This window comes from Bradysia coprophila, unplaced genomic scaffold, assembly GCF_014529535.1.
Source record: "Bradysia coprophila strain Holo2 unplaced genomic scaffold, BU_Bcop_v1 contig_396, whole genome shotgun sequence".
Taxonomy (NCBI): domain Eukaryota; kingdom Metazoa; phylum Arthropoda; class Insecta; order Diptera; family Sciaridae; genus Bradysia; species Bradysia coprophila.
In genome coordinates this window covers 65,075-88,641 of record NW_023503653.1, presented here as the reverse complement: position 1 = coordinate 88,641, position 23,567 = coordinate 65,075, and the positions used below count along the sequence as shown (strand labels likewise).

At 35.2% G+C, this 23,567-nt stretch overlaps 2 long non-coding RNA genes across 2 annotated transcripts; both read left to right on the top strand.

Moving 5' to 3' along the window:
* Nucleotides 1–2,857: 2,857 nt before the first annotated feature.
* On the top strand, nucleotides 2,858–21,565 carry LOC119082213. The gene is made up of 4 exons (XR_005088599.1): nucleotides 2,858–3,277; nucleotides 14,694–14,698; nucleotides 20,781–20,783; nucleotides 21,551–21,565. It is a non-coding gene; the product is annotated as an uncharacterized LOC119082213 (long non-coding RNA).
* LOC119082212 lies at nucleotides 12,598–14,321 on the top strand. The gene is made up of 3 exons (XR_005088598.1): nucleotides 12,598–12,849; nucleotides 14,073–14,191; nucleotides 14,273–14,321. It is a non-coding gene; the product is annotated as an uncharacterized LOC119082212 (long non-coding RNA).
* Nucleotides 21,566–23,567: the final 2,002 nt, after the last annotated feature.

The following is a 23,567-nucleotide window of genomic DNA, read 5'->3' as shown; positions in this document are numbered from 1 at the left end:
CTATGGTCGGGAACTAAATTCGACTTTATTTTCTATACGTGTACTGCAAAATTTTAAGTTTGATGTCTTAATGTTTCAGTCTTGATCCATTTTACAAAATAAAATTTAACTCAGCGATGGATGATGCTATTTTGATATATTTTTGATTGAATCAGTCAGAAAATGTATGCTACGACCTATGCTCGGGAACTAAATTCGACTTTATTTTCTATACGTGTACTGCAAAATTTTAAGTTTGATGTCTTAATGTTTCAGTCTTGATCCATTTTACAAAATAAAATTTAACTCAGCGATGGATGATGCTATTTTGATATATTTTTGATTGAATCAGTCAAAAAATGTATGCTACGACCTATGGTCGGGAACTAAATTCGACTTTATTTTCTATACGTGTACTGCAAAATTTTAAGTTTGATGTCTTAATGTTTCAGTCTTGATCCATTTTACAAAATAAAATTTAACTCAGCGATGGATGATGCTATTTTGATATATTTTTGATTGAATCAGTCAAAAAATGTATGCTACGACCTATGGTCGGGAACTAAATTCGACTTTATTTTCTATACGTGTTCTGCAAAATTTTAAGTTTGATGTCTTAATGTTTCAGTCTTGATCCATTTTACAAAATAAAATTTAACTCAGCGATGGATGATGCTATTTTGATATATTTTTGATTGAATCAGTCAGAAAATGTATGCTACGACCTATGCTCGGGAACTAAATTCGACTTTATTTTCTATACGTGTACTGCAAAATTTTAAGTTTGATGTCTTAATGTTTCAGTCTTGATCCATTTTACAAAATAAAATTTAACTCAGCGATGGATGATGCTATTTTGATATATTTTTGATTGAATCAGTCAGAAAATGTATGCTACGACCTATGCTCGGGAACTAAATTCGACTTTATTTTCTATACGTGTACTGCAAAATTTTAAGTTTGATGTCTTAATGTTTCAGTCTTGATCCATTTTACAAAATAAAATTTAACTCAGCGATGGATGATGCTATTTTGATATATTTTTGATTGAATCAGTCAAAAAATGTATGCTACGACCTATGGTCGGGAACTAAATTCGACTTTATTTTCTATACGTGTTCTGCAAAATTTTAAGTTTGATGTCTTAATGTTTCAGTCTTGATCCATTTTACAAAATAAAATTTAACTCAGCGATGGATGATGCTATTTTGATATATTTTTGATTGAATCAGTCAGAAAATGTATGCTACGACCTATGCTCGGGAACTAAATTCGACTTTATTTTCTATACGTGTACTGCAAAATTTTAAGTTTGATGTCTTAATGTTTCAGTCTTGATCCATTTTACAAAATAAAATTTAACTCAGCGATGGATGATGCTATTTTGATATATTTTTGATTGAATCAGTCAAAAAATGTATGCTACGACCTATGGTCGGGAACTAAATTCGACTTTATTTTCTATACGTGTTCTGCAAAATTTTAAGTTTGATGTCTTAATGTTTCAGTCTTGATCCATTTTACAAAATAAAATTTAACTCAGCGATGGATGATGCTATTTTGATATATTTTTGATTGAATCAGTCAGAAAATGTATGCTACGACCTATGCTCGGGAACTAAATTCGACTTTATTTTCTATACGTGTACTGCAAAATTTTAAGTTTGATGTCTTAATGTTTCAGTCTTGATCCATTTTACAAAATAAAATTTAACTCAGCGATGGATGATGCTATTTTGATATATTTTTGATTGAATCAGTCAGAAAATGTATGCTACGACCTATGCTCGGGAACTAAATTCGACTTTATTTTCTATACGTGTACTGCAAAATTTTAAGTTTGATGTCTTAATGTTTCAGTCTTGATCCATTTTACAAAATAAAATTTAACTCAGCGATGGATGATGCTATTTTGATATATTTTTGATTGAATCAGTCAGAAAATGTATGCTACGACCTATGCTCGGGAACTAAATTCGACTTTATTTTCTATACGTGTACTGCAAAATTTTAAGTTTGATGTCTTAATGTTTCGGTCTTGATCCATTTTACAAAATAAAATTTAACTCAGCGATGGATGATGCTATTTTGATATATTTTTGATTGAATCAGTCAAAAAATGTATGCTACGACCTATGGTCGGGAACTAAATTCGACTTTATTTTCTATACGTGTACTGCAAAATTTTAAGTTTGATGTCTTAATGTTTCAGTCTTGATCCATTTTACAAAATAAAATTTAACTCAGCGATGGATGATGCTATTTTGATATATTTTTGGTTGAATCAGTCAGAAAATGTATGCTACGACCTATGCTCGGGAACTAAATTCGACTTTATTTTCTATACGTGTACTGCAAAATTTTAAGTTTGATGTCTTAATGTTTCAGTCTTGATCCATTTTACAAAATAAAATTTAACTCAGCGATGGATGATGCTATTTTGATATATTTTTGATTGAATCAGTCAGAAAATGTATGCTACGACCTATGCTCGGGAACTAAATTCGACTTTATTTTCTATACGTGTACTGCAAAATTTTAAGTTTGATGTCTTAATGTTTCAGTCTTGATCCATTTTACAAAATAAAATTTAACTCAGCGATGGATGATGCTATTTTGATATATTTTTGGTTGAATCAGTCAGAAAATGTATGCTACGACCTATGCTCGGGAACTAAATTCGACTTTATTTTCTATACGTGTACTGCAAAATTTTAAGTTTGATGTCTTAATGTTTCAGTCTTGATCCATTTTACAAAATAAAATTTAACTCAGCGATGGATGATGCTATTTTGATATATTTTTGATTGAATCAGTCAGAAAATATATGTAGAGTAGTAATTTCGCGCCCATACATTTTTTGAAATTTTGGTGTTGTTGGAATTCGGCGCGAATTATGGAATTCGGAGCGAATTATGGAATTCGGTGCGAATTATGGAATTCGGTGCGAATTATGGAATTCGGTGCGAATTATGGAATTCGGTGCGAATTTGATTTATGATGGTTTTAGGCAAATTAAAAGTTGGAAATGGGTGCGAACACGATTTAGAGCACTTTTAAAGGAACTGAAAGTTGGAAATGGGTACGAACTCGATTTAGAACATTTTTGAAGGAACCGAAAGTTGGAAGTGGGCGCGAACACGATTTAGAGCACTTTTAAAGGAACTGAAAGTAGGAAATGGGTGCGAACTCGATTTCGAGCATTTTTGAAGGAACCGAAAGTTGGAAGTGGGTGCGAACTCGATTTAGAGCATTATTAAAGGAAGTAAAAGTTGGAAATGGGTGCAAACTCAATTTCGTAAAAGGAAAATTCCCTTAGTCTTTGTTAACATTTCGTAAAAGGAAAATTAACTAAGTCTTTGTTAGAATTTCGTAAAAGCAGGTTCTTTGTACATGGTCCAAATCGAGTTCGCACCCATTTCCAACTTTCAGTTTCTTTGTACATGCTCCAAATCGAGTTCGAACCTATTTCCAACTTTCAATTCCTTTAAAAATGCTCCAAATCGAGTTCGCACCCATTTCCAACTTTCAGTTTCTTTAAAAATGCTCCAAATCGAGTTCGCACCCATTTCCAACTTTCAGTTTTTTTGTACATGCTCCAAATCGAGTTCGCACCCATTTCCAACTTTCAGTTTCTTTGTACATGCTCTCAATCGAGTTCGCACCCATTTCCAACTTTCAGTTCCTTTAAAAATGCTCCAAATCGAGTTCGCACCCATTTCCAACTTTCAGTTTTTTTGTACATGCTCCAAATCGAGTTCGCACCCATTTCCAACTTTCAGTTTCTTTGTACATGCTCTAAATCGAGTTCGCACCCATTTCCAACTTTTAGTTACTTTGAACATGCTCTAAATCGAGTTCGCACCCATTTCTAACTTTTACTTTGCCTAAAACCATCACAAATCAAATTCGCAACGGATTCCATAATTCGCACCGAATTCCAACACCTCGCATCCGTTTTCAAAAATTCAAAAAATGTATGGGCGCGAAATTACCACTCTAGAGTAGGAATCTCGCACGGCGCGAGATTCCCCAACACCATCGATAACTATCGATGATCGATAATTATTGTAAATAATTGATAATAATAATAATTGGTAATCGGTAACTTTATCAATAATAATTCTTGACAATCGATGATCGCATAGTCCAATAAGTGCGGCACCGCTCGAGCTAGTCTTACTTTCTATGTGACGAGTTTTTATTCAAAGTTTTCCGTTCATGTTTCATAACACAGCCCAACAACACTTATAAGTTTAAGCTTAAAATTTCGTCTCAATGAAGGGATTGGGAACTGTTCAGTATGTCTGTCAATGCTCTTCAGTGATTGTGATTCTGCATGCGTGCGAAAAGCAAACCCTGTAGTTGTATCACTTTCTGCTTCGAAATCGAACACATTTTTCCCATGTCGTATTAGAGTGACACAACATGTAGTTCCTCGAAAATGCCACAGAGCATAGCAAGAACTCGTTACTATGTTATCGGAATCTTAAGACGTTCCGTTTGTATCGTGCAAATCAGCAGCTCCAAAATAAGCTTATTTGAATGCGAAGAAGTAGTAGAATTGAGAAGTCAATTGCAGTATCGCCTTAAGCAGGTTTTTTCAGATTGAAAAGTATGAAGTACTTAAACAAATGTGAGTTTTATTGATAAGCGAAAAAGGCTGCCCATATAAAAGCACAGCCAGTAAAAAAATGTAAGCAGAAAGATTTCTTTTCACAGTCTTTTGCGAGATTAGAATAGAATGACCATTGGTTTCGCTAACCGATGTGTGAATCATTTAAGTGTCGCCAATTACTAGTAAAATTGCGTACAGCAATAGAAGCATTCACGATTCAATGTCAAGATCAAGATGTTAAAGGCATTTCTTTTTGTTTTGCAGAAAATCAACTACCCGAACTACTGTGGCTTTCCTAAACTGAACTCAAAATAAGTTTTCATATTCGGTGTGGTATAGTCAAAACATCAATCAACATCGTCAAATATCTTCAACTTCACGATAGAAACATATCTGTAAGTAAAATGAGTGCGCATAAGGTAAGCGAGGTAGTAGCTGACCGTGCAGGTGTACCTGACCAGCTACATTATTTATCAGTTTTGGAAAATAATTACCAATGAAAATACGCAAATTAACGTTATAATTAATCTTTAGAGCCTAAAGATTAATTTTTTCATGAAAATAATGCGATTATTATGTTTACTTATTTGATAAAACCATAAAATAAAACCAGTGCACCATCTCAGTACAAAGTTGCACATTTCTTAAGAAAATCGTAAGATCGGTGTGGTCTAATTTAAGGTTTTTATTGACAAAAGAATTATTAATGGACAAAGTTTTGGTGTTTTGAGGTAGTAAATACTTCGACAATTAATATTATTAACATAAATAGCGTCTAAAAGTTAATATTTGATTAATTACATGGTGGTCAAAACATTGCATCAAAAATATGCCATGTTTGTGTAGTTGACCGCACCAAATTCCGTACATTTTTCTTCATGTGACAAATTCACCTTCCATGTGTGTTCATGTGCGTTCATGTGCGTTCGCCTTCGGCTCGGATATGCAAACTCTACACTTGTCAAAATAACCGTTTCTAAAGCTTGTTGCTTAAAACCACACTTGTGAGTTCGGCTCGTATCACAAAATTGATCCCTCATGTAATGAACTACCTCCGCAGCATCCAATGTAATCTACTATCTGATGATTCTGAATGTTGGTAACAAACCAACCTTCATAAACAAACTAAGGAAGGAGGTACTTGATATGACGCTTTGTTCAAGAGAATTATTCTCAATTATTTTCGACTGGAATGTCACAGAAGATATAATCACATCGGATCACAGATGTATCGGATTTAAGATGAGCCTAGACCCATTACCGCCATTACTATTTAGGAATCCAGCATCCACAAACTGGTCATACTTCACGCACTTACTGCAAGACGAATTGGTCAGTGAGATAACAGAGCCCAGTAATCCTAATGACTTAGATAAACTTGCTGAATCTTTTCAAGAAATTATTTTAGAAGCGTTTAACGAAGCTTGTCCACTTAGAAAGCATAAGGCTGGTAAATCGGTTCCCTACTATACATCTGAAGATAAGAAACAAAGAAAGAAAGTTAGGAAATTATTCAACGTCTGCAAGAAGTCAGGAAATTGGGATACTTATCATGAAGAATTACGTATCTACAACAAAAATCTTAGGCTAAGAAGTAGAACCGGATGGAGAAACCACTGCAGTGAGATAAGCAGCGTGCATGATTCTGCAAAAATGTTTAAGATTTTGTCTAGGGACCCAGCACAATCTGTAGGTTCACTACTGTTACCATCGGGAGAATACACAAAAGACCAAAAAGAAACGTATGAACACCTTTTAAACGTTCACTTTCCTGACTGCCAAATTTTTTATAACAATAATGTCCAACAATCGACACCCTCAGTCACAGAAACGCGGATTGACAATGTACTGATTGATGAGATCATTAATGATGAAAAAATAATTTGGGCTGTAAATTCCTTCCAACCATTCAAATCCCCTGGTTTGGACAATATAGTGCCAGTCGCACTTCAGAATTCAATTCTCGTTATGAAAAGCTACCTAAGCAAAATATTTAAAGCCTCACTCAAACTGCAGCACATTCCTAAATGTTGGAGAGGAACAAGAGTTGTCTTTATAATAAAACCAGGGAAAACAAACTACGCGCTTGCCGAAAATTATAGACCGATTAGTTTAACTTCCTTCATGCTTAAAACTCTCGAAAAAATAATTGATCGTTATCTAAGAGATGTACCGCTCAAAGTTACTAAAATACATGAGAAACAACACGCCTATCAATGCGGCAAATCTACAGAGAATGCACTTCACAACATTGTTAGCAATATAGAACACTCACTTTCATACAATGAATTTGCGCTGGGATGTTTTATAGACGTCTCAGGGGCATTCAATCACGTCAAGTACGAAGCGATAAAAAGAGCTTGTCAGAGGCACAACATTAATCCTGGATTAGTTGGGTGGATAGTAGCTATGCTAATGAGTAGACTGATTACGGTTCAGTTTGGTACGTTATCACTTACAGTGATTGCTTCTAAAGGCTGTCCTCAAGGCGGGGTACTCCCTCCTCTCCTATGGTGTCTAGTAATAAACGAACTTATTAAAAAGCTAAACGACAATAACTTTCAGACGGAAGGGTTCTCGGATGATTTAGCAACGCTTCTCAAAGGAAAATTCCTAAACATATTATGCGAACTACTTCAATCTGTTCTAGATATAGTCTCAGAGTGGTGCGAAGAAAATGGTCTCAGCGTTAACCCCAGTAAAACAAAGATGATAATATTCACCAGGAAAAGAAAAATAGAAGGACTCAAAATTCCAATGATAAATGGCACACCGATAGTTCTAGTTAATGAGGTCAAATATTTGGGCATAATCTTAGACAGTGGAATGTATTGGGTAGCTAACCTCGACTTACGCCTTCAAAAAGCATTGATAGCTCTCTGGCAATGCCGTAAGGCATATGGAGCATCTTGGGGTCTATCGCCTAAGGTCATGTATTGGATTTATACAACAGTCATTAGACCTATAGTAACATATGGCTCATTTCTATGGAATCACAGATGTAATCTTAAGCACATCCAACAAAAATTGAGTAAATTCCAAAGAACGGCATGTTTAGCCATAACAGGCGCGTGGAAATCAACTCCAACTGCTGCACTAGAGGCAATGCTCAATTTACCGCCGCTACATATCCATATTACTAATGAAGCTATCGCGACGTTGAATAGAATTGGTAAAGCACCAATCAGAGAGACTGACCACACACGAGTCTGGGTAAAAGCACTAAATAGTGAACCTTCCATGAGAATGCCATCAGACAAAATAGTCACATCATTCAGGTTCAACAAAAAATTCGAAACTCAATTTCCTAAAAGAAAGGACTGGCTTGAGGGGGCATTACCACCAAAACAAGGATATGTGCTCTATTCGGATGGATCTCTCATATGCGAATCAGCTGGAGCAGGATTATATTGCAAAGAACTAAACATTGAAATAAGTACACCACTAGGATTCTATTCATCCATATACTTAGCAGAAATAAGAGCTATCATAGAGGCATGTCACGTAATTATAGAGAAAAACATCGATAACAACACAATATCAATCTGCTCGGACAGTCAGGGGGCAATCAAGGCAGTATCATCCACCAAATTTGACTCAGCACTGGCTCAAGAATGCTACGACAGTTTGAATCAATTGAGCAACCGAAATAAAGTGAATCTGATCTGGATTCCAGGACACTCTAACCTTGAGGGAAACGATAGAGCGGATCAATTAGCAAAGATAGGGGCGCTAAGTGATCTGGTAGGCCCAGAACCAGCAACGGGAGTTTCTAGGTCCTACATAAAGCATAGAATAAACAAATTGAAAACAAAAATGTTCGTCGACTACTGGCAAAATATACCTGGCTGCCGTCAAGCTAAAAATTGTATCCGCATAAACAAGAAAAACACCAAATACCTTTTAAACATAAGCAGAACAAGACTCAAAAGATTTATCGGAGTCATGACGGGACATTACGAATTCAACAAACACCTCACAACCATTGGTAAACGAAACGATCCAAGTTGTGATCTATGTGGGGATCTCATGGACACGGCTGAACACTTTCTGTGCAACTGCCCTGCTTTTATCACACAAAGGAGGAAGCACTTGGGTGGTTACACCATCGGTTACAACAGAATTAGAACTTTGCAACCCCATGATATCTTGAGTTACATTGCTAGCTCAGGAAAATTCAGCCAAACAGCAAATGTCTAATCCATAACTAGTAAGCACAATAGGCCCATCGGTGGCCTCAGTGCGCGTTTCTGGTCCGGTATAGGACGAGCAACAACTAGCCTTAATAAAAAAAAAAAAAAAAAAAACTATTGCAAACCAATGCTATATATCGCAATCCACACTGTTGTATTGAAAGCTTACTATTTTAAAAGATGTTTTCAAAAGAAGGTTTTTCACCATACTCATTAATTTGAGTCCTAAGCATCAACGAGTGTGGTGAAGTTTGCGGAAAGAGAGAAGTGAGGGAGGTTTACTGAATGGATCTAATCTCACTTCATTCACATACATGAGAATTGGGTTACCCCTCGAATCAACATTAATATCTCTGTTTAATTACCAATAAATTATTTAATAAATTTAGGCTGATAAAATGTTCACATCATTCGCTATGGTGCAAAAGGTCTCTGCACCATGGTACTCTCTGCATCAAAAGCCGATTGAAGCATTCTTCAATAGAATTACAAGAAATCATAATCTGGATGGCACTTAGAGGTGTGCGGGCCGATGTTTTTTTGAAGCCCGTCCGGCCCGAAGCCCGGTCCGAAATTCATTTTTAAAGCCCGGCCCGAACTGGCCCGACGTATTTACAGCCCGTCCGGCCCAAGCCCGATCGGGCCGGATAAAAACCCGGGCGGCCCGACATTTTCGGGCGGCCCGCACATCTCTAGATGGCACTCCAAAAAATTTGAAAGAATTTATATCTTTGAAATTCCCGAAAGCTGCATTTAAATTCAATGGGGATGGCAACCTCAATGTGGACCTTTACTTGTTCGCCTACATTGGGTTGGTCGCTCATTGGTGCTGCCATTTAAATTGCTAAATTGTTAAACACTGCTGACGGAAATGGACCGAAGGTCACAACGTATAATCGGGACCATACTGAAAGCAGTTACTGGAAAGGAAGAAGAATTGACTTGTAGCTCGCTACAAGTTATTATCGTACAATCGGGTTCGTGCATGAATTCACAATTTTTTTTTATCTTCTGTACTGACATTGTGGGGTACCCTTTAGTAGAAGAGTCCGCATACCAGACGCATTACAGTTCAATGGCCGATTATAATGTCGAGCCCACGCCCAAGACAAAGCGGCTCAATGAGCTTACAGCCGAGGTTCGGGAGTTGTTTGCGAAGCTCCTAACCAAGGACTTCGAGACGGATGACGTTCACGACGAACTGCGACGCATCCAGGAAGAACACAGTAAAACTTTGTGCTTTATAAAAAAATTTCGGCATGTATCCAGTTTAAACATTTTACTTATAAGGCCGAGAACGGACAAAGCTCAATCAGCAAATCCGAAATCTACAGAGTCGGCTGTCGGAGGTTCAGGACAACAGTTACGTCGGCGTTAATAATGAGGTAAGCACATTTTACGTAAGTAATTGAGTGTTGTATTGCTTTGACTTGACCAAAATTGTTGAAAAAATTTCTTTTATTCAACGAAGTGCGAACGAAACGTGTTACCGTTTACAATTCGTGACGCAACGTTTTACCGTTTACAATCATAGTGTGGACCTGTGGACGAACAACAGGACAAAACAATGCTGATTTCGGCGTATCACGCCATCATCAGTGCACCTATGTCTTAATGTTTTGCACGAAGACAATGGTGCAAAACATTAAGGTGAAATGATCGGTTTTAATGTTTTGCCCCACTGTCTTCGTGCAAAACATTAAAAGAAATCGATATATTTAATCGATACCATTAAAAGATGATACCAGAAAGTAATTTGTCTTGCGATGACTATGTGCATATCAGCACGACACAAACTGAAGTGAGCAATCGCTTTAATTGTACGAGCATTATATACACTTTTTCGTCATTTGTTAAAACTCTTTGTTTTGTTTTTGTGCTATATCTTTCACATACAGCTTTTGTGGATCTCTCACATCCGACAATTTGTTTTTCGGTAATTTTAGTGGCAATAAATAAATTGTTACTAAAACCGCGCAGAGTATGGCAGCCGTGGCGCCACCCACAGCTGCGATGCCAAACTTCAAAAAGCATTGGTACAATTATTAATAAAATTGTTGTATTTGGTCAGTAATTTAACATTGACAAAGTGTTGTATTGCTTTGACTTGACCAATTTTTTTTTTCAACAATTTTGGTCAAGTCAAAGCAATACAACACTTTGTCAATGTTGAATTACTGACCAAGCAATACAACAATTTTATTAATAATTGTACCGATGCTTCTTGAAGTTTGGCATCGCAGCTGTGGGTGGCGCCACGGCTGCCATACTCTGCGCGGTTTTAGTAACAATTTATTTATTGTCACTAAAATTACCGAAAAACAAATTGTCGGATGTGAGAGATCCACAAAAGCTGTATGTGAAAGATATAGCACAAAAAAAAAGAGTTTTAACAAATGACGAAATAGTTATTTATCTACCGAGGTAGGTATGAAGGTATTTTTTCGCACTAGATGTCGATTGTCGACCCAAGGCGAAGCCGGGGTCGACAAGACGTCGTGTGCGAAAAAATACCGGCATACCTACCGTGGTAGATACAACGTTTTTCGCAATTTCGGGCCATAATCACCTTTCCAATGCAAAACATGTCCTACATTTTGTTCCAAAATTCTTGTGTATACAGAAATTCATTTGAACGATCAAGAAGGCTGCATTATAATACACATTGCAATGTGATGTAAAGAGACGCGTTGAATGAAATCGAGTAGTCAATGCTTAGTATATACGCTTCAACAATACGTTCGGTATAATTGTGTGACTCTATAGCCGAATAGCTATAGTCGCTGCTTTGTGCTCAAAAACATTTTGGTGTCGGGGGTTCGATTTCTGGTCAAAGCAAAATTTTTATTTATAAAAATTTAGCCTTCGTTGAAGGTAATAGGTTCTTTAGCGTGCGAAAAAAAAGTTGATATCGCACTGCGTGCGAAAAAAAAGTTCATATTGCGCTGTGTCCGGGGGAATACAGTGAAATAAATACCTTCAAAACGACATTAAATGGATGCATGGAAAGGTGATGATTATGGACCGGAATTGCGAAAAAGTGTATATAATGCTCGTACAATTGAAGCGATTGCTCACTTCAGTTTGTGTCGTGCTGATATGCACATAGTCATCGCAAGACACATGTGCACTGATGATGGCGTGATACGCCGAAATCAGCGTTGTTTTGTCCTGTTGTTCGTCCACACTATGATTGTAAACGGTAAAACGTTTCGTCACGAATTGTAAACGGTAACACGTTTCGTTCGCCCTTCGTTGAATAAAAGAAATTTTTTCAACAATTTTGGTCAAGTTAAAGCAATACAACACTTTGTCAATGTTGAATTACTGACCAAGCAATACAACAATTTTATTAGTAATTGAGTGAACTCAATTTCCTGTTGGTGATAAGAAACAAAAGACATCAGACGAAGAACCTAAAATGGAGTAGATTATTTTAGCATTTTTTTGTTTACTTTCACTTTCAGTATAATATTTCGGACTTGCTCGGCTCTAGGACTATAGTCGAATATACTCGATGTACTCGATATACTAAACTATTTTCGATACATTGACAAACACTCTTACTTACAGTCTTTTTCTCAATCTCTTATTTTTCTTATTAAACGCCACGTTAAACGTTGAAAAAAATGTCTCAGTTTATTATTTGTTCTTTGTTTGTTTTCACCTAAAGGTATTAGATATTGTGATTGTGCCGCGTTCCGTGCTGTTTTTGAATCCTCTTTGATAGTTGGAGTAATGATGAGGCTCAACTCGAAATTTCAATGTCTTAATGAATTTATTCTTTCATTTTCCACTAAAGATAAATCCAATCATAAGGCAGTTGGAGAGCGAATTGGCGAAGTGTCGCGAAATAATAGACACTCAACGAAAAATTATGGAAGGATTGGATGCGGATATAGAATGCCAACGACAAACCATCGAAGATTTGACGAACAAATTGACAAATCAACCATCCATTGCCGATCCGTCTGTAAGCAGTTTCAGCTCGTCCATCGAAACAAGGGACGTGTAAAACTTGGCTATTGAGCGACTAAAGACAGAGATATACAGTTTAAGGTGAGTAGAATTTTCTTACCAAATGCAAGATTGTTATGTAGATTGATGCGTGTTTTTTAAATGACTGTAACTAATAAATCGTGCTCTTGACTTGTTTCTTATATCAAAGGCAGTAAAAAAACGATCTTTTCAAACCACGGTGGGGCTGAACGAACTTTAAATAAACATGCCGGTTGGAATATTTCAACACGACATATCTTGTAACAGTTAGCCTGAAGTCTAAGCTTTCCAATGATACCAAATATGCCATCTATGATTCTCAGCAAGAACTATTTATGATAAAGATTTTGTATCGAGGTCGGGCTACTAGCAAATTTACAAATATTACAAATTAATGTCTTTGAGTTATGTCTCATCAACTTGCGTGAGTTATCCATTCTTTAATAACTGCTTATGTTGGTATCATTGGAAAGCTTAGACTTCAGGCTAACTGTTACAAGATATGTCGTGTTGAAATATTCCAACCGGCAAGGTATGGGAGTAGCCAAAGTTCACCGAGGGTTGCAAAAAAGTGACTTTTCTGAAAATGTACCAAAAGAGACCACTTTCAAAAAAAAATTATTGCCATTCAGAGCACATTAACCTTGTCTAGAAACGCTATTAAAGTGCTGGATCGAGAACTTCGTCGAGGAGGCATCACCCCTTGAAGAGGTGGAATTTTCGACTTTCAGCTTCTATGGCTCTGAGAACAAATGACCGAGAGCAATAATTATTACATGGTTGTTCTTAGAATTTGTCCCTCTACCGATTCCAGTTTCAAACACTGATCCAGCAACTTCCGCGTAGCCAGGCGACGATACTCCTAGATCTCAGAAACGGCTCAGCGGTTGCGCCTGCAACATGTGCCATTGGATAGTACACGCCTCCCCTAATTCAGCTATGAAAACAATTGAGATGGAAGTCGACATGTTTATTTAAAGTTCGTTCAGCCCCACCGTGAAACGCTTTTCAACGCTACAAAATTGCATTAAATTGGTGTATGTTAACAGCACTTTGTGCGCTACTTTACATTAAAAACAAAAGATTAATAACGCGACATACCGGTAGCAACCAAAAATGTGCTACAAATGTAGATTTGTAAGGTCTCACTCAGCGTGGAAATTGCCAAGGAAAATGTTCTTACGTATATTAAAGAAAACTCCCTGAAGATTTTCTTTAAGTAAATCAATTTATACGTAAAATCATTGACCCTTCATAATTTGGATTTTTGTTTGTGTTTTCAGAAAGGAAATCGAAAGGTTGACTGACCATGTTGACGAGAAAGAGGCAAGGCGTCTGAGCCTACTGACTCGCAACGACAACCTTGTCAAATCTGAAGCGAGACAGAAAGAAAAAGTCGTCAGTGAGTAGTGAACATCTTTCATTCTTTACACTGAAGCCTTGTAACAGTTTAAAAACTTAATGTTCCTTTATTAATTTGTAGAGATATCCAACGAATATGACAGATTCTATCACCTCGCCGATGAAAAAGTCGAAAAACTAAAAAACCTGATGATCAATGAAGTTCGACAACTAAAAGAACAAATCGACGCTTTGGAGAGTTCACGAATATTTTATCTGAAATTGTACAATGGTGAGTAACATTCGAATGCTATTTTGTTTCAGGACGGGAAATTAAACGTTTGACTTTTCTTATCTCTGTATAAACAAATTTTTCTGCAACAATGAGAAACAGATCATCCCGACAGAATAGTAAAATTGGTATAATGAAGTGGTCTACCACTGAAGTTCACATTATTGTTACCGAAAAGTTTTGAGTTGTTCTTAGTTCGCCTCTTATTGTTGTCATTTAACAAAGAGATGCAAGGAAGCAATTGCCACTGAAGCCGATGATCGTCGGTGAGGAGCAGTCGGTGAAAATAGGTGCAAACATGCCAGTGGTTGATGAAGGTGACTGTGATTTCGATGACGGTGAGTGCATGCTACATATCCATGTGAAAAATACCTATTAATTTTGGATGTTTTCTACCTTCACGTTATATTATCTCCCAAGCAACGACTTCGATCGTAATGTTTGTTTCACATTTATTTATGAATCGAAGTAGCGCGTTCGGGCTTATCCGTCGTTTGAAAATCAAAGGGATTTTTTTTTAATTTTTTCAGCTTTAAAGCTACATATCCATGTGAAAAATACCTATTAATTTTGGATGTTTTCTACCTTCACGTTATATTATCTCCCAAGCAACGACTTCGATCGTAATGTTTGTTTCACATTTATTTATGAATCGAAGTAGCGCGTTCGGGCTTATCCGTCGTTTGAAAATCAAAGGGAATTTTTTTAAATTTTTTCAGCTTTAAAGCTACATATCCATGTGAAAAATACCTATTAATTTTGGATGTTTTCTACCTTCACGTTATACTAGGTCCCATCTTGTGGATTGGTCGGGTCCCTTGACTGATCCTAATTTAATTGGATATTCGACAAGTTTATATTAAGAGTTAATTCGCCAATTACTCAGACATTTGGAAAACAAGCTCGCTCCGATATGATTGAGTTGTAGCTTATTCGATTCAATTCTAGCGAACAGGTATCTGTAATTTTTTTTAAAACAAAATCCAGTTCGGGTGTAATATGTCTACATGTCATGTGATCTCAGAGGATGGTTAAAATGCTGTTTTAGCAATAACTTGAGGAAGGAGGAAACAAATATGCTAAAATTTGTAGAATTGTTGGCCTATCCACGGCCGACAAATTGAGCCCACTCTGACGTCCATGAAAAGTTCAATTTTTCAAAGTTTAGTTGGACGATAATATCGTTTTGTTCAGTGACGCTTCTTCATAGATACCAATTGGACAATGGTCCAGGGCGCTGGGAAGATGGGGCGCTATAAAATGCAAACAGAAATTTCATACTACATACTTTGCATTTGCATTAAAATTCATGGGATGTTGCTTGAAAAAAAAATTTGCTGTGCGGCCTTTAATATATGAGGAAATTACGCAGACAGCTCGAGTCTTTATCGTCATCGCGTCGTAATAATTCCTTCAATTTCTAGTATTTCCTTATTAATTACCGGATACTTCGCCATCTAAGAAAATGCAGTCATTTCGAGGTTTTCGTTCGGAAATTTAAGTTCCTTAAATTAAGGATCACTATAATCATGAATTGAGTTTTAAAAACTTGATAAATATGAAAATTAAAAGTAAATTGAAGTAAAATATCAAACAGAAACCACATTCTGACATAATAATATGAGTCCTCCCATAACAAATGTCAGAAATGGATGTGTTAATTTTTTCATTTACAGTTGGTGCAATTTTTGATTTTTGGCGATTCTTTTGAATTTAAGAATATACTAAAAGTTTCGTAGAATTTTATTTGAAAGAACGTAGTATCATTTAATCTGTTCGAAACTGAGAGTTCCCGCACTTCCCTGTCTAATATTGCAATAAGATAAAGCGACTTGTGTGAATTCACTCGTCGGAGTTGTCTAATGTTAGATTTAATTGACTTTTTATACTTACTGTAGTGTATAAAAAAAATTTATGAAAATTTTTGTGAAGACGAAAACTTAAAATTTGCCAAAATGGAGCATGTTTCTTGACACAAAATTTTTTGTATGGAAATTTTTTGTGAAGACGAAAACTTAAAATTTGCCAAAATGGAGCATGTTTCTTCACAAAAAAATTTTTTGTATGAAATTTTTTGTGAAGACGAAAACGTAAAATTTGCCAAAATGGAGCATGTTTCTTCACAAAAAAATTTTTTGTATGAAAATTTTTGTGAAGACGAAAACTTAAAATTTGCCAAAATGGAGCATGTTTTTTGACAAAAAATTTTTGTATGAAAATTTTTGTGAAGACGAAAACTTAAAATTTGCCAAAATGGAGCATGTTTTTTGACAAAAAATTTTTTGTATGAAAATTTTTGTGAAGACGAAAACTTAAAATTTGCCAAAATGGAGCATGTTTCTTCACAAAAAATTTTTTTGTATGCAAATTTTTGTGAAGATGAAAACTTAAAATTTGCCAAAATTGAGCATGTTTCTTCACAAAAAAAATTTTTGTATGAAAATTTTTGTGAAGACGAAAACTTAAAATTTGCCAAAATGGAGCATGTTTTTTGACAAAAAGTTTTTTGTATGAAAATTTTTGTGAAGACGAAAACTTAAAATTTGCCAAAATGGAGCATGTTTCTTCACAAAAAATTTTTTTGTATGAAAATTTTTGTGAAGACGAAAACTCAAAATTTGCCAAAATGGAGCATGTTTCTTCACAAAAAAATTTTTTGTATGAAAATTTTTGTGAAGACAAAAACTCAAAATTTGCCAAAATGGAGCATGTTTCTTCACAAAAAAAAATTTTTTATGAAAATTTTTGTGAAGACGAAAATTTAAAATTTGCCAAAATGGAGCATGTTTGTTCACAAAAAATTTTTTTATATTGAAATTTTTGTGAAGACGAAAACTTAAAATTTGCCAAAATGGAGCATGTTTCTTCACAAAAAAAAATTTTATATGAAAATTTTTGTGAAGACGAAAACTTAAAATTTGCCAAAATGGAGTATGTTTCTTCAAGAAAAAATTTTTTGTATCGAAATTTTTGTGAAGACAATAACTTAAAATTAGCTCAAATGGAGCATGTTTCTTCAAGAAAAATTTTTTGTATCGAAATTTTTGTGAAGACGAAAACTTAAAATTTGCCAAAATGGAGCATGTTTTTTGACAAAATATTTTTTGTATGAAAATTTTTGTGAAGACGAAAACTTAAAATTTGCCAAAATGGAGCATGTTTGTTCACAAAAAAAATTTTTATATGGAAATTTTTGTGAAGACGAAAACTTAAAATTTGCCAAAATGGAGCACGTTTTTTGACAAAATATTTTTTGTATGCAAATTTTTGTGAAGACGAAAACTTAAAATTTGCCAAAATGGAGCATGTTTTTTGACAAAAAATTTTTTGTATGAAAATTTTTGTGAAGACGAAAACTTAAAATTTGCCAAAATGGAGCATGTTTTTTGACAAAAAATTTTGTGTATGAAAATTTTTGTGAAGACGAAAACTTAAAATTTGCCATAATGGAGGATGTTTGTTCACAAAAAAAAATTTTGTATGAAAATTTTTGTGAAGACGAAAACTTAAAATTTGCCAAAATGGAGCATGTTTCTTGACAAAAATTTTTTGTGTGAAAATTTTTGTGAAGACGAAAACTTAAAATTTGCCAAAATGGAGCATGTTTCTTCACAAAAAAATTTTTTGTATGAAAATTTTTGTGAAGACGAAAACTTAAAATTTGCCAAAATGGAGCATGTTTTTTGACAAAAAATTTTTTGTATGAAAATTTTTGTGAAGACGAAAACTTAAAATTTGCCAAAATGGAGCATGTTTCTTCACAAAAAATTTTTTTATGCAAATTTTTGTGAAGATGAAAACTTAAAATTTGCCAAAATTGAGCATGTTTCTTCACAAAAAAATTTTTTGTATGAAAATTTTTGTGAAGACGAAAACTTAAAATTTGCCAAAATGGAGGATGTTTGTTCACAAAAAAAAATTTTGTATGAAAATTTTTGTGAAGACGAAAACTTAAAATTTGCCAAAATGGAGCATGTTTTTTGACAAAAAATTTTTTGTATGAAAATTTTTGTGAAGACGAAAACTTAAAATTTGCCAAAATGGAGCATGTTTGTTCACAAAAAAAATTTTTATATGGAAATTTTTGTGAAGACGAAAACTTAAAATTTGCCAAAATGGAGCACGTTTTTTGACAAAATATTTTTTGTATGCAAATTTTTGTGAAGACGAAAACTTAAAATTTGCCAAAATGGAGCATGTTTTTTGACAAAAAATTTTTTGTATGAAAATTTTTGTGAAGACGAAAACTTAAAATTTGCCAAAATGGAGGATGTTTGTTCACAAAAAAAAATTTTGTATGAAAATTTTTGTGAAGACGAAAACTTAAAATTTGCCAAAATTGAGCATGTTTCTTCACAAAAATTTTTTTAATGAAAATACTAAAATGTCGGCGGTATTCTTAAAAACTACGCTTTAGCGGAAATACTTCAGTTTAAATGTGTGTACGTTTCCGTTAAAATAGAGAAAATCGGTTCATGATTCGGTTCATGAGAAAATGGATACAAATAATTACGTTTTTTATGTTGTAACAAGATACCGCGACTCGTGGGAATTACAACCCTCGCTTCGCTTATTGTTCATTGCGTGCATTGCATTGCATTTCTATTTTCTGGCATGACTTCCGAAGCATTGATCACACATAGCTCATCCATAGCTCATCAACTTGACCTTACAAATGTCAAATGGATAATTTTAGGGACCTAAATTTTTCACTATTTTCTGCCAGTCAAGGAATAACACATTAAATTATCAATTATCAACATATTAAAATCCTGTTTTTCTGGAATAGTTTCCAGAACCCTATGACATGGCCCTCGTTCCTAGTCGATTAAACAAAATTTTATCAAAATCGGTTAAGAATTATTACTCAAGTTGTCGTCGTGACAAAGAAAAATGGTGACAAACAATTACGTTTTTGATAACATTTCATACAATATCGGCACCAAAGTATATAAACATACTGAAGGTAATGCAAATGCTCAGCGGATCACAAATTTTACGGAACCCATGTTTCGGGTGAATATAAGATCTGTTATGTTGTTTGCGTGACGTTGGCGTTTTAATGTTAGTAGAAATGTATCGTTCTGCATACAATTTTCTGTGTTGAGTATGAAGATGCAACCTAACAAAGTGAATTTAACTAGTGGCCAACATTGTAAAAATTATATTCACCCGAAAGTAGGGTTCCGTGAGTTTTTGTGGATTTGCATTACCTTCAGTATGTTTACATACTTTGATCGGCACAGCACATTAAATTATCATAAATTATCACAATATCAATTATCAGCGGTGTATTATCATGTATTATCAATTATCAACAGAGTAAAATCCTGTTTTTCTGGAATAATTTCCAGAACCGTATTCCTAGATGGCCCATCTTCGAACTTAACCTCAGGAATCCCATTCCTCGTCGATTAAAAAAAAATCATCAAAATCGGTTAAGAATTACTCAAGTTATCGTGATGACAAAGAAAAATGGTAACAAACAATTACGTTTTTGATAACATTTCATACATTGTGTGGTAACAAACATTTTAGGGTATTTTCTGGCGTAAGACCCTTGACTTTCAGTCAAGGGAATTATCTCCCAAGCAACGACTTTGATCGTAATGTTTGTTTCACATTTATTTATGAATCGAAGTAGCGCGTTCGGGCTTATCCGTCGTTTGAAAATCAAAGGGAAATTTTTTTAATTTTTTCAGCTTTAAAGCTACATATCCATGTGAAAAATACCTATTAATTTTGGATGTTTTCTACCTTCACGTTATATTATCTCCCAAGCAACAATTTAACTCAGCGATGGATGATGCTATTTTGATATATTTTTTATTGAATCAGTCAGAGAATGGATGTTACGAGCTTTCGAGAGCTTTGAGCTTCAATTGTATTCCACTAAAATATTCGAGTTTTCCAATGGAATACAAAATAAGCTCAAAGCTTTCGAAAGCTCTCCCAAACACACAAACAATTCGTTACGGTATTTTGGCTTAATACGGCACTCTACTTAAGTGAAGACGTACTCTACGTATTTTGAGACTTACAGTGATCCACATTAGGCGAAATGGCGAGATTTTTTCGGGAAAAAGTTCCAGCTAGCCAGAGCCTGCTCTATTAACAAAATGAGGGATACAATTACGATTACTCTCCCAACCCTATTATCTTCAGAGATTGTCTCGATAGTAACGATTTATTACGGATCACAAATGAAACGTAAACACTCTGAAAACAGGAAATGGGAAAAGAATTACAAATGTGATGTTCCTGCAGAGGATGGAAAATCATTCGTCACTGGAAGGAAAATCTTTTAAAAAATCCTCACGCTTGAAGCCAATCATAGACGTGATGCAATTTGCTTCAGTTTGTCTACCAATCCAAATACAGGAGAAAGACGACATGACGCAATTTGTTTGTCCTTTAGAGTAGAATGGTTATAGAAGTGTAGAGAATCCCTAAAATCCCTAAAACAAAGTATTTAAATTCACTGAAATAACAGTCGACGTCAGTAAAATTTAGACATGAACGGTGTTTAACTCAATGACCTTGCAACGGATTTTTTGTTTGTTTCACTACCGAAAAAGACTTGTATTTCACTCGCATTTGTCTTGCCGAAATTTGAATATTTTTAGAGGAAATGTTGGAAGAGATCTCAAAAAACTGGGAGGAATTTAGAAAATTCTCGTCTTGTTTGTCGTATTTGGTTCGAAGTTGCAACGCCTTTGTATCTATCAAAAATCGACGACATTGGAGTTATTTTTTTACCAACTCATCGACAAGAAGCAATTTATCGGCGTATTCTTTCCGACAAATATCGTGGTAACTTAAATTTTTCCTTAAAGTGTTGCACGTTCAAAACTTTCCCTAAAATTTTGAGTGTTTGTTGATAGGTTTGTCAGCCGCAGATGTTCCTCCAAATCGGCATTTACGGTGCAGATAAGGATAAAGTTATTCCACGAATCTGCTCTCATTTCAGTCCACAGAAGACCACTGCCTGAAACGAAGGCCGGTATTATTTATTCAACGACTTTTGAGTGCAAGGCGAAGGCCGTAACGAGAATAGGTTTGGTGTAGCCATCACAAGGCATGGAAAATCAAAAGTGTTGCCGAAATTAATCCAAATAGCGAATGCAGTTATTGAAACGAAAAACCGTGCCAGAAAAGTCAAATTTTGTCTGTCATGCCTTTTAATAGAAATTATCATTTTCATCCTTCATTTGGTGGCTATTATTTCGACACCAATTTGGATATTCGACGATGTATTATACATTTGGTCTACCCCATAGTCCTCATATTGCTAAAAAATAAAGTTGGTTTCACTAAAAAGTTGCTCATTTGCTATGAGCTATGAGCGTTTTATGTGCCTAAAATTTTTCAATTTCGTCAATTTTTCGATTTTCGAAATTTTTTTCGAAATTCGGCAAATTTTCGAAATTCGTCAAATTTTCGATTTTCGTCAAATTTTCGATTTTCGTCAAATTTTCGATTTTCGTCAAATTTTCGATTTTCGTTAAATTTTTGAATTTCGTCGAATTTTCGATTTTCGTTAAAATGAAAGCTGGAAGGTTCAGATCAAAGAAAGTTATAGAGTTTTGTAAGAAAATATTTTCGTTCAAACTGCACAATGTGATTGTCTATTAGCTGCGACCAAATTCAAAAAAATCACAACTTACAAACGAACTGATATCGCCCAAAACCTCTTACAGTGTGGGTGTGACCCAAGTCCTGTTATCCACTTACAAAACAACTGATATCGGTGTATGTGACGCTTACAGATTCGACACGCAAAAAGATATGCGTCACAAATGGCAGCTGATGAGGAAAGAACGCAAAAGTTTTAGCAAAAAAAAAATTGCGTCATAAGTGGCAGATGCTGAGGAAGGAAAATTTTTAAAATTGTGAAATATATTGCTTTAAAGAATGGAATTCAAACGGAAGAAAGCCGAATCATCTGCCACTTGTTGACGCAAATTTTTTAGCCCCGTACGAAGTACAAAGGGGCTTATAGGATTACGATGCCGTGTGTAATTGATCGAATTCGAAGCAGACGGTAAGGGCAAAGTGTTTGCCTATGTTCATAGATGACGAATCCGCAATAAAAATTTTGTCTGTCCGTCTGTCCGTCACGTCGATATCTTGAGTAAATCAAATCCGATTTCAAAAATTTTCCCTGAAAGATAGTCGAAATAGTGAGGCTAAGTTCGAAGATGGGCATATTCGGGTCGGCCCTTCGTGAGTTAGGGCCACCTAAGTGATTTAAGGTCTTTTGGTGATATTTATGGCAAAATAAACGATGGAAATGTAAATGACACGGCAAATTGTCAATACCAAACCAGGAAAAAAAAGCTTTTTAAAATCGGGTGAGTGGACCGTGAGTTAGGGCCTTAGAAGTGAAATGCTACTAGGGCCCTATGTGTATTTTGCATAGAACTCGAGTAAATTTCATCCGTTTTTCGTAAGCTTTGTTTCATTTGGAAGGTAATCAAAGGCCGCATAGAATGTTGTTGAAAAAAAATTAAATTTGGGTCCTTGGACTAAGGCCACTACTAGGGCCCTATGTGTATTTTACATAAAAAATTCGAGTAAACTTCATCCGTCTTTCGTAATTTTTGTTTCATTTGGAAGGTAATCAAAGGCCGAATAGAATGTTGTTGAAAAAAAGTAAATTTGGGTCCTCGGACTAAGGACGGTACTAGGGCCCTATGTGTATTTTACATATAACTCGAGTAAATTTCATCCATTTTTCGTAATTTTTGTTTGATTTGGAAGGTAATCAAAGGCCGAATAGAATGTAGTTGAAAAATTTTTTAAATTGGGGTCCTCGGACTGAAGGCGATACTAGGCCCTATGTGTATTTATACTCAAAAAAATAAAATTGTAGGGCGATTTGAAATTTTGAAAGGAACGTCGTACGGGGGGGCTTCGTAATTGCGCAATGCGCAATTTCTAAGATGTACACATTTAGACTTACAGTCAAAGTAGGGTGACGTACGCAATAGATATACGGGTTTGTGCGGGGCTCAGTCGCAGCAAACGCTCCGACTGTTCTGATGGCTCGTTTTGTTATAACTTTCTTTCTAAAAATTTTCGTGTCAAATTTTTGTTGATAAAACTTTCGCGAGCTTTCCTCATCAGCTGCCATTTGTGACGC